Genomic DNA, 18,211 nt, shown 5'->3' with positions numbered 1-18,211 from the left:
TGCTGCGAGCAGACTTTCACAAAATGACCGAGCGGATCAAAGAAGTTGAGGTGATTACGAAATCTCTAGTGGAGGACACCTCGGAACTGCAAACAGCGATGGCGCGGATCGAGTCCAAAAACAAGCTACTTAAAGAGAAGTTGGATGATCTGGAAGGGCGCTCGAGGAGGAACAATGTAAGAATTATTGGAGTTCCGGAAACAGAAGGAACACAAGCAATGGATTTATACGTGAAGGAATTGATCGAAACTAGGCTGCAACCCAAGGGATTGTCTCACTTCTTTTCTGTAGAAAGAGCGCACAGAGTTCCCGGCGGAAAACCGAAACCGGGTGCGGCCCGAGACCTGTCCTGGCCAGATTATTCCATTTTAGAGACAGGGACGCAATCCTCCAGGCAGCAAGAATTTCATCACCAATCCGAGTACATAACTCCACAATTGCCTTTTTTCCGGACTACGCAGCTGATGTTTCCCGTCGCAGAAAAAGTTTCATGGAAGTCAAAAAAGCACTGAAGGAGATACCCTACTCCATGTTATTTCTGGCAAGACTAAGAGTGGTAGCTGACAACAAGACATGATTTTCTGAGACACCAGAAACAGCATATGACTGGTTGGAAGGATGGAGACAAGTAGAAGCACCTCGCCGCACAAACAGGAATCACCGGCACCAGCAGGAAGGGGACCACGCCGGATCGCAGGCATCGGGTCGAGAAAATCCAGACCACTCACCAGGAACAGGGGCGGACGACAACGGACAGAGGCCGGAATCTTGAACTCCCGGCTCCCACAGGAATATTTGTTGCCGCAAACAATGGAGGTCGGGCTGTCATTGGACACTGGACTGAGGCAACCCGAGGAGGAAAGGAGGGGCCACTACCTCCATGGGACCTTTTACCCCAGCAAGCAAGTACTATGGTTTGAGGAAGGAAAAAGCACTCTGCTAAGTTGGGGCGGCGGGCGGTTCAATGGCCGTTAAGCAGGGAGGCAGGGAGGGGGGATGGGAGGGAAGGAGTAGTTCTTGGTTTTCTGTTTGTGCACATTAAGGCAGGCCACGACGGAGTAAATGCAGCATAATGGCAGTATGGAGACGACTACACAAGTTTCAACACGTTCCTCATGGCGCACAGCTCACAACTTAATACTCACGGTGGGGTGACGCAGATGACCCCGGTAGCACCCCTACGGATACTAACATGGAATGTGGGAGGGTTGGTGGACAATATTAAGAGGGGATTAGTACTACAGGCCATAAAACGACAAGGCCCAACACTGGTCCTTTTGCAGGAGACACATCTCACAGGGAAGGCGTACCAAGCGTTGGACAGACGCGGGTACAAAATGGCAATTCATTCTGAGTTCACATCAGGCTCGAGAGGGACGGGTATCCTAGTAAGGAAGGCCTCCCCGTTCATCATCCTGCAAAGCAAGGTGGATGATCAGGGACGTTTTGCAGCAATCCAGGGACAGTGGGAAGGCAGACTTCTGAATATAGTATCAGTTTATATACCTCCAGCGCTCCAGTCAGTTGCACTACCAGCACTGGGAGAATTCATCTTAGCTTTACCGGCAGGGGACCTTATTATAGGGGGCGATCTCAACACGACGATGATGCAACAGTAGATAGATTCCCTGTTCGACCCAAATATCCAGACCCTCCCAGTTCCAGGGCTTCCTAGAGGCAATGGGACTAATAGATGTATGGAGGCACATGCTCCCCACCACGAGTCAGTACACGTATCACTCCACGGTGCACAATAGTTTATCGCAAATAGACTACTTTCTGATGTTGGGAAATGGACTACAAAATATCGAGAACGCAGACATACAACCCAGGGGAATATCGGATCACTCCCCGATATTGTTAACTTTATCCTGCCGGGAGAAATCTCGCAAGAGAATATATCCCATTTACTCTAATTATCTTAAGATTCCCAACATTAGGAAAGAACTAACACTATTTTGATGAAAACACGACATCAGTAGCGTCACTCTCGATTATTTGGGAAGCATACAAGACGGTCCTCCGGGGTCAAGCAATTACCTCCATCACTGGGTACAAATGGTCGCAACAGCAAGAACTATCAGAATTGGAATTAGCTTTACACACAGCAAATGTAGCACACATGGCAGATCCCACACCAGAATCGACACACACCCTACAGATAGGCCAACAACAATATAGGGACCATCTAAAACATCAGACAGTTGACAGTATTACAGCAACAGCACATAGAATATACGATGTGGGAGACAAGGTGGGAAAAATGTTAGTCTGGTTAGACAAGAAAGGGGGAGGTACTAAAGGAATACAACAGTTGTGCGCAAAGGATGGGATACTTCAGACACGCCCTGAGGAGGTAGTCCACATGCTAGCAGATTACTTCGAAACAGTTTACACCCCGGACAGCGAAGTGACAGAAGAGGCAGCGTTGGACTCCCTCAGCCATATAGCAACCCAGACACTTACGCCAGAAGCAGTCACTGAACTGGAGGCAGACCTCACGGCTGACGAAATACAGTCGGCCATAAGTACAGTGCAATCTGGAAAAGCCCTGGGCCCCAATGGAATCCCCATAGAGTGGTACAAAATCATGTCAGATACACTTAGCGCACCGCTATTAGCAATGTACACTGAAAGTTTGGCGAATACTGAACTCCCGTTAGACCAACGAACCGCGATGATTGTGGCGACTCCGAAGCCCGGAAACCCCCCGACAGACTGTACCTCATACTGCCCGATATCTCTTTGAAATGCAGAAGCTAAAATCCTGGCGAAACTTCTAGCTACTAGGTTGATGTCCCACCTCCCGTAGTTGATCCACCCGGTCCAATCAGGCTTTATGCCTAACAGGAACACCGCTCTCAATCTCAGGCGCGTACATGGGATACTGGCGCGAGCTCCGTTATTAACAGATCCAGCAGTGATACTGTTGTTAGATGCGAAGATGGTGTTCGACATGGTAGAGTGGCAATATCTCTTTGCAGTCCTATCTCATATGGGGTTTGGCCCTAAATTTACAGCATGGATACGGCTCCTATACACTAACCCAATAGCTCAGGTCACGGCTAACGGCCACATTTCACACACAATACAACTAGTGAGGGGGACACATCAGGGGTGTTTGCACTAGTGCTGGAACCACTAGCGACCTTGATTAGAGCAACCCCGTTGCTGAAGGGAATTATCTGGAAGGAGGGATGGGAAGATCGTCTCTCGCTCTATGCGGACGACATGTTGGTATACCTGATGGACCCGGAACATAGTATTCCGGAGCTTCTTGCACTCTGTAATACCCATGGGAGAACATCAGGCTACACAATAAATTGGTAAAAATCTGTACTATACGTCCTGAGGGGTCCAGAACCCTCACTCGTCACTGACTGCCCGCTTGTAATAACAGAAGACTCCTTTAAATACCTTGGTATGTACGTCACCGGAAACTCAACAGAGTTCTTTGAAAAAAAATGAAGCCGCCTCTAGAACGTCTAAGACGCGATGTCAAACAAGGGTGTCTCTACCCCTGACGCTGCTGGGCAGAGCAGCACTATACAAAATGATGGCACTGCCAAGATTTCTTGATAACACACCCTACCCGGTTTCGCCGCGATATTTTAAACAGGTAACAGAAATGGTTTAAAACCTATTGTGGGGTAATCGCCCAGCACGCATAGCTCACATCAAGTTGAATAGAAGCTGGTATGATGGAGGGATTGCACTCCTGAATCTGCAAATGTATTACTGGGCAGCGCAGCTTAAAACTCTCAATCACTGGATTCACGCACCCCAGGATGATCCAGCTTATAGGGCAGACAGGCACGAACAGCATGCTAACAGTGCTCTATAACAGAGGTTTGGCAGCGAAACTGATAGGACCCACAAAACATTTGGCTACATTATGGTACACGGCACAGGCGAAACTCGGGTGGAAAGGAGTTATAACTAAACTCACCCCGCTATGGGAAACCAAAGCACTGGGTCAACTGAGAAGTAGTAAGGGCTTTACGCAGTGGGACAATATCGGAATATCCACGGTGGGAGACTTGTGGGATAAAGGGACTGTGATTCCATTCACCCAACTTCAGCAGCAGTATGATCTAGGTCCGAATGAAACATATAGATATGTGCAAATTAGACATGCTTTATTAACGGCAATCCCGGCAGACACTGACGTCCCAGAGGCCTCTCCGTTGGAGGACCGACTACTCACTGATTATATGCAGCATTGCGCCACGTCTCTTACATATCGAAAGCTGATTAATAACCTACCAGACCCTACACTTAAACTGCGAGAGAAGTGGGTGGAAGAAGTGGGTGACATGGATGATTCGGAGTGGAGAGTGGCCCTGGCGTCCCCTAGGGGGGTGAGAAATTCGGCCAAGTTCCTACTAGTGCAGCTTAAAATCCTACATTGGATTTATTACACTAGAATCACATTACACAAGCTGCAGCGGGCCAAGGATCCCTACTGCCTTCGGGGTGTGGGGAGGAAGGAACACTTCTTCACACCATCTGGGACTGTCCATTTATTGCTGAATACTGGCGACAGGTGATGCGCACTATATCGCAGACGCTAGAAGTCTCCCTCTTGCCTGAGCCACGAAAGTGTTTTTTGAATGTATGGGACCCAAATGATCTCACTCGGCATGGTCAAACCTGGGGCACAATAGGCATTATGGTAGCGAAGAGGGATATAGCGCAGAAGTGGGGCGCAACAGACCTACCCACATTGGTGCAGTGGTGTAAAAATATGGACATGGTGATGACTACAGAACGCAGGGTATACGCAACCAGAGGAAGTCCACGCAAATGGAACAAGATCTGGACTCCCTGGAATGTCTTCAGGGGGGACATATGCGACCCACTGCTGGAAGACGACATTACCAGTTCTGACGAAGAGGGAGAAGAGGATTGAGGTAGGGTATTTAGGAGAATTTGATCAGGGTAACGACAAGAGCAATGTACGGCTGCGAGTATAGTAAATGTATATTAGATCAAGCATAACGGTGTAACTGTGCCATCAATGTATGATTATTGTCATAACTGCCAATGTGTACGTTTCGTTAACTGAAAAAAAAAATGTTTTAAAAAAAATATATAAATATATTGTTCTATAGTTCTGAACTTGTGTGGTACTGTTGGGTTTGTCGGCACTTTGTAAAAATAAATTACCAAAGGCCGATTAGATGAGTCCCAAAGTACAAGGACCGACGACAATTAAAGAAAACTGACAAAAGACAACATTCAAAATCCAAACCATGAAGGTTAATTTAAAATATAGAATCATTACACAAAGCAAAAATGGTTATTAGTAATTTTCAAATCAGCATCAATATATATCACAAGCAAAAAGGAAAATAGAAATATAGAATTAACAAATGGACCAAAAGGATGTGGTCTCACAGCTAGAGTGCCGACTTTGGAGCTGGGAAACCAAAGTTCGAGCCTCGGGGTCGACTCCACATCCTGTGATGCTGGGCAAATCAATCAATGAAGGTGTCCTGTGTAACGTAACTGGTACTCATGTAAAGCTCTCCAATACCTTCAAGTCGAGTTCGCGCCATATAAAAATCTGCAAAAAAAGAAATGAAGTCTGCCTCTACAGAATAGACAAAAAGCTTTTTCACAAATATTCCTAGTACAGATTTTAAACTATAAACTGACATGGAAACCGCTTGGTAAGAAAGCAGGGACAGGTCTGGCAACAACATTAGCACATTACAGAGCTTTTTAAGCAGTGAAAGTCACACTCATGACAAAGTGTGAAATTAAGTAATAATGACAACAACCTATAGATTTTCACAAACATGTTCCATTACTGCAAATTTGCTAGAGACGCCCTCAGAGTGCAAAATTAATGCTAACATCTAACCTAAAAACAAGGTTATGACTACATCTTTTCCTGTATTACCTACAATGCCCAAGGAACAGGAAAAGTCCTTGACTTGTTACAAACGTTGGTAAAGTACAGCTTCAGTGGAAGTTACAAAATAAATTATATTTCATTTCAGCCCACTGCTACGAAACAGATCCCATTTCAATTATTGAATTAAAAGAGATGCACTATAGAGAGCAAAACATGCACACGGAAAACTTTCCATAGCACTTTTAAAAGCCATCTTGTCTTCAGATGTAAATGTCAAATGGAAAAATTGAAAGTTTAACCATTAAATCTGGTCTCACAGCGGCAGAACTAAGATTGTCTAAAAGGCAAAAACTTGACCTGGAGCCATGTAAGATCTACTGTCTGAAAAATAAAATATGGGAAAGTGAGGTGAGGAGTGCAAGAGCCAAGCTAGAGGGAGAGATTGACTCGGGAGATTGAGACCGCATTTAGTGATGTCATTGACACCAATACTTTGCTTAGAATAACATTGACACAATCATTTAATTCAACTAATTTCTATTTTTGATTCTTAAAATTTCTGTCCTCTGCCATACAGTGTTTCACTTTTGTGGCTAATGCACCACAGGATTGGAGGAACAACTGAACATAATTATTATGATGCGGAAAGTTGTTGCATGGAGTGGGGGAGCAAGAGCTGAAGCACTAGGGGTCATATTACCAAGGGCCTTATCGCCGCTTTAGCGGGAATTTTTCCTGCTAAAGCGGCGATAATTTTATCGCCCTATTACCTAGCTGTCGCTAACACCAGTTAGCGACAGCTAGTAGGAGATAGCGACCATCTTGGGGCCCACTTTGCATGTCAGAGATATTTATCGCTAATGACATGCAAAGTGGGCATGCCAAGATGTTAGCGACTGGAAACAGTCGCTAACATCGCTATCTCCTATTACCTACTTTTAGAAATAATCGCGCTAAGAGCGATTATCTCCTAAAGCTAACGCCTGCCCAGAGCAGTTCTTAGCCATGTTATCCAATGGTAGGCGGATAACATGGCTAAGAGTATTAACTCAGTAATGCATGAATATTGCTGACTTTTCAGCGATATTCATGCATTTCGGCCGATTTTTATCGCTTTTGAGATAAACCTTGATAATAGCAAGGTTTATCTGCGATAAAAATCGGCAGAGCTCGGCGATAATAATATTGCCGCTAAGCCAACATAGCGATAATTATCACTAGTTGTTGGTAATATGCCCCTAGAAGTGCAAGGATTGGAGTGGGGAAATTTGGGCGATGCGAAAACAGAGAAAAGAGAGGGGAAATTGGCTGAAGTTTGAGGTGGGAGTTTTCTTGGAAGAAATGCAAAACTGAGTGAAGAAAACATCAAAAGATAAACAAGGCTGCCACAAAAAATAAAAAATTCAGGTATGTGACTTTATGCGATTAGTATATTTGCCAGTTCATATTTCCAACCATTCTTTTCACACACAACCAAATAAAAGAAGACAGTGCTTCGTGGATTTGATCTCACAACTGGGGGTCCAGGAAGAGATGATCATTATGATGGAGGGCTATGGCGAAGGACCGTCGCCCTACTGATGAAAGGCTGCAGAGAGAAGAAAAATAAAATGACAATAAAACTATTTATTGTAATTTTATTTTTCACTTCCAGTCCACAGAGTCTAAGGAGGGCAGGGGCATGTACTAAAAGAGCAGGACATTGCTGGTGCATGAGCTTTGGTCCTGAAGCAGTTGGCAATTCACAGCACTGGTGGCGGATGAGATGTTCAGTTTGAGACGTGCAGCTTTAAGTGAGATCTTAAAAGGGTAGGCATTGATAGAGCAGTTCTTAGAAAGGTATGATGTGTGTGTGTGTGTGTGAACAAACTTTTTCAAAGAAAAACATTGCAGGTTAAACTCTTAGAGAGGGTTGGCATTAGGGAAGATGTATAGTACTGCTGGATAAAAGACATATATCAATGTGGGATGTTCTTGAGGTTGGGTTTATTGGAAAGCCATTGATCAGTCACTACTATGACTTTGTAGAAATAGTTGGGAGGTGCTCATATGAATGTTTGCAAGAATTATTTTATCATCTTTCTTTGCGAAAAACCTTGGCAAATATTTTTTTTTCATTTTTACCACACGTGTGTCACCTTTATTTGCTCAGATTGTCACTGTTGATGGAATATGTACATTGTTTGACCCTTACATGATTTTTCATGCCCTTGAGAATTCCAATAGAAGTCCATGTTCTGGTGTGAACCTGGGCTTCTATTGGAATTCTCAAGGGCATATTATCAAGCCCATTTTCGCCCCTTTAGCAGCAGTTTTCTGCTGCTAAACCAGCGATAATTTTAACGCCGTTCTTGATATTATGCCCCCATGTCTTTTAGAGCTTACCAACCTCAACCAGTGACAAGCGGTTCCGAGAGCCCGTCACCTATAACCTTGTTCCTCTAAGAGCCCTCACATCTATGCTGTGTCTTTTAGAGCTTGTCCACCTCCAGTGACATGCCTTTCTAGCAGCTCGTCCATAAATATAATGTGCTTCGAAGACTGCGCCTGCACCAAGCAACCATAAGAGCTCATCTGCCATTTATTCTGTTTCTGCCACGAAAAATGTTGCCAGTTCACATGAACCATGGTTTTAGTTGCTCTTGTTAAGGGATCGGCAACTTGAGACTGGAATTAAACAGGTTTAAGTGGTTCTGTGACCGTCAAGCACATTGCAAAACGTATTGATAATTTTAGAAAGCATTTTGTAAAGAACGTGAGTGACGTTTTCTAGGATCTATCTATCAGCAAAAACTGTTTCAGGGCTTCACCCTGTCCTGTAGGCTGGGGTCTTCCCAAGGTCTTTTGAATCTTTTAAAAATATATATTTTAATATTAAATGCATGCTTGCCTGAACTTTAATGTCATGTTTTTTATTTATTTCAGTGTTCCTAGATTTTAAAGGAGAAATCGGACATCCTGTTTTGTTCTGAAGATTAAGGAGTGTTGCAGCCGGAAACATCTGAGCTAAAGCTTTAAGGAACCGCAAAGTGTAGAAAAGAAGGAAACTTTGTGCATCCTTTTCTGAGACGTCGCTCAACCCCAGGAACATACCTTACCACTAGTTGTAGCTGTACAGAAAGGCGAACATTTGGTCCTCCATCATTTCCAATTCTCATCTCACTGCCCTTTGACCTTTGGAGTGTTTTCCTCAGGAATGGACTTTATCAATGCTCCTGTTATTTTTGGAGCAATATTTGGTGTTTTTTTCCTAATCATGTGCATTGTGGCCCAATTTTGCAACAGGAAGAGCAGATCTGAAAGACATCGACAGCAATACATCAATACTGTGGCTTCTGGGCCCAACGCAGTTCCAAATATAAACGCGCAATTTAACCACCCGATAGCGGCACCGACACACACCCTTGCACCTGCAGCAAATTATCCAATGGGTCCCGGGGAACAGTATCCCGCTAACCCGACTCCTCATCCATATCAGCAGCACCACCAGAATTTCAACACTGGCGCCGTCAGCACCTACACGTCATCACCCATGCCGCAGCCCACGCCTCAGTTTGATGCCCCTCCAAGCTATTCTGAAGTTGTTGGTCGCTCATAACAAGAGCGCGTGCAGAGATTGTTCAAATCGTGATTGTTATTTGAAGGGAACGGAATCTCTTTGAAGGCGCTTTAACAAGAATTTGATCTCTAGCATACTTACCCACATTTCTCATCTTGATGATAGAAACTGATATTTTTAAAGGTTGGCAAAATGTTGTGCAACGACAGTAACGTAAAGTGCCAGCAGAAGACGTGGACCTGCGCTTGAGAAATGGACTGTTTTGTACAGGCACCCATATTGGACGCAAATGGTGCACATGGACACCAATATAGATATGCACAACTGACAAATAAGCACAGATGTAAACCTCTAGTAGCTGCAACAGACTTCAAGTTATGCAAGACACCTCAGCTAGACCTGAGTTTTCAGCCAATTTGATAAAAGCAAAACCATAAGTTCCAGAATGCTAATTAATCACTTGCCCACCATGCACATGAATAGATGGAAAATGAGATTTTCTTTTATTGATTTTATTAATTTAACTTGTTTTCAGTTTGTTGATTTAAAGTGTTGCCTTTTTCATGTGTGCCCTTTACCTCAACAAAATCGCCTTTATTAAAGTAAATAGGTCTGAATGTGTTTAGTACATTAGTTCATACAATTTGTAATTTATTTTGATGATGTAATATTTTTACTTATGCATGATCATAATGAGAAGGGCACTAAAAGTTGAAGTAAGGACTTGTTTCTAAAAAATGTAATAAATAAGCCAACAGTTTATTATGGAAGGACGTCTTTTTTAAGGATATCAAGATAGAAATGGAACTGCATTTTATGTTTAATCAGCTTTATTGAATTGATGACAATTACAAAGAATAAGTCAAGAACTTAACATATTAACATTGGAATGGCGAAAAGGAAAAGATAGGCTGCAAAATAGAGTAGAAACCTTTTTACATTTTGACAATAATGTACGGGGGTGGGAAAGGGAACATAATATAAATCAACAACTGTAGATCGAGTATCAATGTCAGTACCAACTACCGAAGAAGAAAGAAATAATCAGAATACCTAAAAAACGATTCAATGATGGAAAATAGTGTAAAAGAAAAAGCAGAGACAGTAATAGTCTATGGAGGTTGAACATTTTCAGAACTAGTACGTGATACATAAATTGTTGTATCCTCATTTAAATAATATGACCAGGTATGGAGTAGACCCCCTCCTCCCTTATCAATACCCAAATAGTAACACGTTTACCACAAAAATCGTTTTTTAGATTAGGGAGTCGTTAAAACCCCGGCCATATTTATTAACTTACAATTTAAAACAAAATGTATATACATTATTTACACAATACGCAGAAAACCATTGCATTACATTGATTTCATTCGTAGGTAGAGATATCAGATTGCTAACCTTAACATACTCTAATACAAAGATATACCTATCTGAATCTAAACATACCATATTCAATCATCATAATAGCATTTACTTTTTCAGTGTATCCCTATTCGAGCCTACAGCAAGGTCAATAACTGGCATCAGATCCTTATCAAATTATGCCCCGCCCACAAACCGAAGAGCACATGCGCAGAAGGCCCGTTCACTGTGAGGGTACATCCCCCCCCCCCCCGGCCACCCCCATACGCTCTGTAGATTATCTCCATAAGGGGCCCTTGCAGTTATGTGCCGTTTACTTGCGCCATTGTGCACGTGTGGGGTGGCCAATCAGCCTACTGGAAAGCGTAGTTCCCACTCCCCTGCACCCATCTAGCAAACTGGCTGTAACTGCCCCTGGAGTCAACCTAAAAATAAATTTCACAACAATACACTCTATAAACCCTGCTTTTAGGGGATGGTGGGTGGGGAAATTAAAATACAGCCTCCTAGCGAGGCTGGCCTCGTATATTGAAGGCTGTGGGCGCAGCAAGCAAAGAGGCAGACTCTGCCGCTCCCCAGCCTTTTATTACCCCCCAGATACCAGGCCAGGCCAGTTCTAACTGGCCTAGCGTTAGTCCGACAGGCGACCCGGAAGTGATTGCAATCACTTCTGGGGCGCGCACGGAACCCAGACCAATTGTTGGCGAGGCGGGCCTGTCGCGTCAGCATTGCGAGCGACAGGCCCGCCCCTGTGTGGTCCTTGGGGCCGGCACGACCGCCATACCTTTGGCGTGGCCGATGCCGGCCCCGTCTTTCTATATGGCCAGGTACCCCTCCTCCCTTATCAATACCCAGATAGTAACACGTTTACCACAAGAAGATTTTTTTGGATATGGAGTTGTTAAACCCCCGGGCATATTTATTAACATAAAATTTAAAACAACATTTATATACATTATTTACACAATACGCAGAAAACCATTTACTTTGATTACATTGGTAGGTACAGATATCAGATTGCTAACCTTAACGTATCTCTAATACAAAGATATTCCTATCCGAATCTAAACATACCATATTCAATAATCATAATAGCATTAACTTTTTCAGCATATCCCTATTTGAGTCTACGGCAAGGTCAATAACTGGTGTCAGATCCTTATCAAATGATGCCCCGCCCTCCAACTGGAGTGCGAATGCGCAGAGGGCCTGTTACCGTGAGGGTACTTTCCCCCGGTTACCCCCGTACGCTCTGTAGATTATCTCCATAAGGAGCCCTTGCAGTTATGCACCGTTTACATGCGCCAATGTGCACTTGCGGGGTGGCCAACCAGCCTACTGGAAAGCGTAACTCCCACTCCCCCACACCCATCCAGCCAACCGGCTGTAACTACCCCTGGATTTCTATGAGAGACCACTTGTCCCTCCCCCTTGGGCGACCCCATTCAAGAATGGCGCCACCCTCTATGGACCTAAAATTTACTGCTCACCAATCATGACCTTACTGCCACAGGCTTGCATAGTTGACAGACTATCTGACCCCCTCCCCAATGCTCACTGACAGGTCATGTCCTGACTCTAAAGCCACCCAACCAAGCCAGCAGATTTTCAATGAAGATTTCGTTACCCAGTTTAGACAGATGGGCACCGTCTTTAAAGATGCACTGCTCCTCCCTGATGCACCCGTGGGCGATCGTTACGTTACGCAATTGCTCTGGCCACACTGTCAATGCCACCCAAATGGGGAACAGCTCCAAAAACCAATGTTATCTGTCAAGCCACTCTGCAGCCACCATGCCGGCCACCGCTGTGCCACCCACTCAGCACAGAGTATAGCACCAAATCCCCCACTACCCGCAGCGTCAGTCATTAGTCCCAACTCAGCAGAAGTGGTGAGCGGACCAGCCCAGGCCACACTACTTTGCCATTGAAGTCCTGCAGGAATGCCATCCAAATCCGCATATCCTGCCTAACCTCAGCTGACAACCTGGTGTGGTGGTGTTTCTCCTTGAGACCTGACATGGCTTGTGAGATGGATCGTGAGAATGGTTGTGCCATAGGGATAACCCGCAAGGCAAATTTCAGCTTCCCGACCGTCTGATGCAACTGTTGCAAGGTGACCTTATCTTTAGCCAAGCATTGCTGCAACCCTGTCCTGAATTTACTGATGTTCTCTTCGGGCAACCGAAAACAACCCTGGGTGGAGTCTAGCTCTATCCCCAAGAACTCTATCATTGTTGATCGGCCAACCATGTTCCCTGGTGCCAAAGGGACCCTAAAAGCCTGCATGAGCGTGCAAAATTCATGCAGCGCCCACCCACACTCCCGGGAGCCCGGTGACCCCAAGAGAAAGAAGTCATCAAGGTAGTGTAAGACATACTGGTGCCCTGTCACTTGCCTAAAAACCCATTCCAAGAATGAACTTTATTTCTCAAAGTAGGTGCAGGAGACTGAGCACCCCATGGGCATACACATATCCATGTAAAATTTTCCTTGGAACTGAAAGCCCAGAAGATGGAAGTCTGACGGATTGGCCGGCAACAAGCGGAAAGCTGACTCAATGTCTGACTTCGCCAGCAATGCGCCAGGACCCAAACACCTGAGCATCTCAACTGCCTGATCAAAGGATGACTACTTTACACTGCACAAGTCATTACTTATAGCATCGTTCAAGTATTTATCTCTAGGTGCAGATAGATTGGGAATCAACCTGAACTCTCCCTTCTCCTTTACAGGAACCACACCGAAAGGAGAACACAGACACAATTCAATACCGGGATTATATGCAACATAGCGCCACGTCCTTTACATATCGAAAGCTGATTAATAACCTACCAGACCCTACACTTAAACTGTGAGAGAAGTGGGTGGAAGAAGTGGGTGACATGGATGATTCGGAGTGGAGTGTGGCCCTGGCGTCCCCTAGGGGGGTGGGAATTTCGGCCAAGTTCCTACTAGTGCAGCTTAAAATCCTACATTGGATTTATTACACTAGAATCACATTACACAAGCTGCAGCGGGCCCAGGATCCCTACTGCCTTCGGGGGTGTGGGGAGGAAGGAACGCTTCTTCACACCATCTGGGACTGTCCATTTATTGCTCAATACTGGCGACAGGTGATGCGCACTATATCGCAGACGCTAGAAGTCTCCCTCTTGCCTGAGCCGCGAAAGTGTATTTTGAATGTATGGGACCCAAATGATCTCACTCGGCATGGTCAAACCTGGGGCACAATAGGCATTATGGTAGCGAAGAGGGATATAGCGCAGAAGTGGGGCGCAACAGACCTACCCACATTGGCGCAGTGGTGTAAAAATATGGACATGGTGATGACTACAGAACGCAGGGTATACGCAACCAGAGGAAGTCCACGCAAATGGAACAAGATCTGGACTCCCTGGAATGTCTTCAGGGGGGACATATGCGACCCACTGCAAGAAGACGACATTACCAGTTCTGACGAAGAGGGAGAAGAGGACTGAGGTAGGGTATTTAGGAGAATTTGATCAGGGTAACGACAAGAGCAATGTACGGCTGCCACTATAGTAAATGTATATTAGATCAAGCATAACTGTGTAACTGTGCCATCAATGTATGATTATTGTCATAACTGCCAATGTGTACGTTTGGTTAACTGAAAAAAAAAATGTTTCAAAAAAAATATATATATATTGTTCTATAGTTCTGAACTTGTGTGGTGCTGTTGGGTTTGTCGGCACTTTGTAAAAATAAATTACCAAAGGCCGATTAGATGAGTCCCAAAGTACAAGGACCGACGACAATTAAAGAAAACTGACAAAAGACAACATTCAAAATCCAACCCATGAAGGTTAATTTAAAATATAGAATCATTACACAAAGCAAAAATGGTTATTAGTAATTTTCAAATCAGCATCAATATATATCACAAGCAAAAAGGAAAATAGAAATATAGAATTAACAAATGGACCAAAAGGATGTGGTCTCACAGCTAGAGTGCCGACTTTGGAGCTGGGAAACCAAGGTTCGAGCCTCAGGGTCGACTCCACATCCTGTGATGCTGGGCAAATCAATCAATGAAGGTGTCCTGTGTAACGTAACTGGTACTCATGTAAAGCTCTCCAATACCTTCAAGTCGAGTTCGCGCCATATAAAAATCTGCAAAAAAAGAAATGAAGTCTGCCTCTACAGAATAGACAAAAAGCTTTTTCACAAATATTCCTAGTACAGATTTTAAACTATAAACTGACATGGAAACCGCTTGGTAAGAAAGCAGGGACAGGTCTGGCAACAACATTAGCACATTACAGAGCTTTTTAAGCAGTGAAAGTCACACTCATGACAAAGTGTGAAATTAAGTAATAATGACAACAACCTATAGATTTTCACAAACATGTTCCATTACTGCAAATTTGCTAGAGACGCCCTCAGAGTGCAAAATTAATGCTAACATCTAACCTAAAAACAAGGTTATGACTACATCTTTTCCTGTATTACCTACAATGCCCAAGGAACAGGAAAAGTCCTTGACTTGTTACAAACGTTGGTAAAGTACAGCTTCAGTGGAAGTTACAAAATAAATTATATTTCATTTCAGCCCACTGCTACGAAACAGATCCCATTTCAATTATTGAATTAAAAGAGATGCACTATAGAGAGCAAAACATGCACACGGAAAACTTTCCATAGCACTTTTAAAAGCCATCTTGTCTTCAGATGTAAATGTCAAATGGAAAAATTGAAAGTTTAACCATTAAATCTGGTCTCACAGCGGCAGAACTAAGATTGTCTAAAAGGCAAAAACTTGACCTGGAGCCATGTAAGATCTACTGTCTGAAAAATAAAATATGGGAAAGTGAGGTGAGGAGTGCAAGAGCCAAGCTAGAGGGAGAGATTGACTCGGGAGATTGAGACCGCATTTAGTGATGTCATTGACACCAATACTTTGCTTAGAATAACATTGACACAATCATTTAATTCAACTAATTTCTATTTTTGATTCTTAAAATTTCTGTCCTCTGCCATACAGTGTTTCACTTTTGTGGCTAATGCACCACAGGATTGGAGGAACAACTGAACATAATTATTATGATGCGGAAAGTTGTTGCATGGAGTGGGGGAGCAAGAGCTGAAGCACTAGGGGTCATATTACCAAGGGCCTTATCGCCGCTTTAGCGGGAATTTTTCCTGCTAAAGCGGCGATAATTTTATCGCCCTATTACCTAGCTGTCGCTAACACCAGTTAGCGACAGCTAGTAGGAGATAGCGACCATCTTGGGGCCCACTTTGCATGTCAGCGATATTTATCGCTAATGACATGCAAAGTGGGCGTGCCAAGATGTTAGCGACTGGAAACAGTCGCTAACATCGCTATCTCCTATTACCTACTTTTGGAAATAATCGCGCTAAGCGCGATTATCTCCAAAAGCTAACGCCTGCCCAGAGCAGTTCTTAGCCATGTTATCCAATGGTAGGCGGATAACATGGTTAAGAGCATTAACTCAGTAATGCATGAATATTGCTGACTTTTCAGCGATATTCATGCATTTCGGCCGATTTTTATCGCTTTTGAGATAAACCTTGATAATAGCAAGGTTTATCTGCGATAAAAATCGGCGGAGCTCGGCAATAATAATATTGCCGCTAAGCCAACATAGCGATAATTATCGCTAGTTGTTGGTAATATGCCCCTAGAAGTGCAAGGATTGGAGTGGGGAAATTTGGGCGATGCGAAAACAGAGAAAAGAGAGGGAAAATTGGCTGAAGTTTGAGGTGGGAGTTTTCTTGTAAGAAATGCAAAACTGAGTGAAGAAAACATCAAAAGATAAACAAGGCTGCCACAAAAAATAAAAAATTCAGGTATGTGACTTTATGCGATTAGTATATTTGCCAGCTCATATTTCCAACCATTCTTTTCACACACAACCAAATAAAAGAAGACAGTGCTTCGTGGATTGGATCTCACAACTGGGGGTCCAGGAAGAGATGATCATTATGATGGAGGGCTATGGCGAAGGACCGTCGCCCTACTGATGAAAGGCTGCAGAGAGAAGAAAAATAAAATGACAATAAAACTATTTATTGTAATTTTATTTTTCACTTCCAGTCCACAGAGTCTAAGGAGGGCAGGGGCATGTACTAAAAGAGCAGGACATTGCTGGTGCATGAGCTTTGGTCCTGAAGCAGTTGGCAATTCACAGCACTGGTGGCGGGTGAGATGTTCAGTTTGAAACGTGCAGCTTTAAGTGAGATCTTAAAAGGGTAGGCATTGATAGAGCAGTTCTTAGAAAGGTATGATGTGTGTGTGTGTGTATGAACAAACTTTTTTAAAGAAAAACATTGCAGGTTAAACTCTTAGAGAGGGTTGGCATTAGGGAAGATGTATAGTACTGCTGGATAAAAGACATATATCAATGTGAGATGTTCCCTGAGGTTGGGTTTATTGGAAAGCCATTGATCAGTCACTACTATGACTTTGTAGAAATAGTTGGGAGGTGCTCATATGAATGTTTGCAAGAATTATTTTATCATCTTTCCTTGTGAAAAACCTTGACAAATATTTTTTTTTTCATTTTTACCACACGTGTGTCACCTTTATTTGCTCAGATTGTCACTGTTGATGGAATATGTAAATTGTTGGACCCTTACATGATTTTTCATGCCCTTGAGAATTCCAATAGAAGTCCATGTTCTGGTGTGAACCTGGGCTTCTATTGGAATTCTCAAGGGCATATTATCAAGCCCATTTTCGCCCCTTTAGCAGCAGTTTTCTGCTGCTAAACCAGCGATAATTTTAACGCCTTCTTGATAATATGCCCCCTTGTCTTTTAGAGCTTACCAACCTCAACCAGTGACAAGCGGTTCCGAGAGCCCATCACCTATAACCTTGTTCCTCTAAGAGCTCTCACATCTATGCTGTGTCTTTTAGAGTTTGTCCACCTCGAGTGACATGCCTTTCTAGCAGCTCGTCCATAAATATCATGTGCTTCGAAGACTGCGCCTGCACCAAGCACCCATAAGAGCTCATCTGCCATTTATTCTGTTTCTGCCACGAAAAATGTTACCAGTTCACATGAACCATGGTTTTAGTTGCTCTTGTTAAGGGATCGGCAAACTTGAGACTGGAATTAAACAGGTTTAAGGGGTTCTGTGCCCGTCAAGCACATTGCAAAACGTATTGATAATTTTAGAAAGCATTTTGTAAAGAACGTGAGTGACGTTTTCTAGGATCTATCTATCAGCAAAAACTGTTTCAGGGCTTCACCCTGTCCTGTAGGCTGGGGTCTTCCCAAGGTCTTTTGAATCTTTTCAAAATATATATTTTAATATTAAATGCATGCTTGCCTGAACTTTAATGTCATGTTTTTTATTTATTTCAGTGTTCCTAGATTTTAAAGGAGAAATCGGACATCCTGTTTTGTTCTGAAGATTAAGCAGTGTTGCAG

General features: G+C 43.6%; 1 long non-coding RNA gene across 1 annotated transcript in view; it reads left to right on the top strand.

Moving 5' to 3' along the window:
- The window catches only part of LOC147728243 (uncharacterized), a 150,242-nt gene extending 140,060 nt beyond the window's left edge, over positions 1–10,182 (top strand). Inside the window, exon 2 of the long non-coding RNA XR_015309544.1 lies at positions 8,789–10,182. This is a non-coding gene — a long non-coding RNA (uncharacterized LOC147728243). The remainder of the gene's footprint in view (positions 1–8,788) is intronic.
- The last annotated feature ends 8,029 nt before the right edge of the window (positions 10,183–18,211 follow it).

The sequence above is a fragment of the Lissotriton vulgaris genome, chromosome 3_1 (assembly GCF_964263255.1).
Source record: "Lissotriton vulgaris chromosome 3_1, aLisVul1.2, whole genome shotgun sequence".
NCBI lineage: Eukaryota > Metazoa > Chordata > Amphibia > Caudata > Salamandridae > Lissotriton > Lissotriton vulgaris.
Note: the sequence above shows the minus strand (reverse complement) of the source record. Positions and strands in the feature narration are given on the sequence as shown.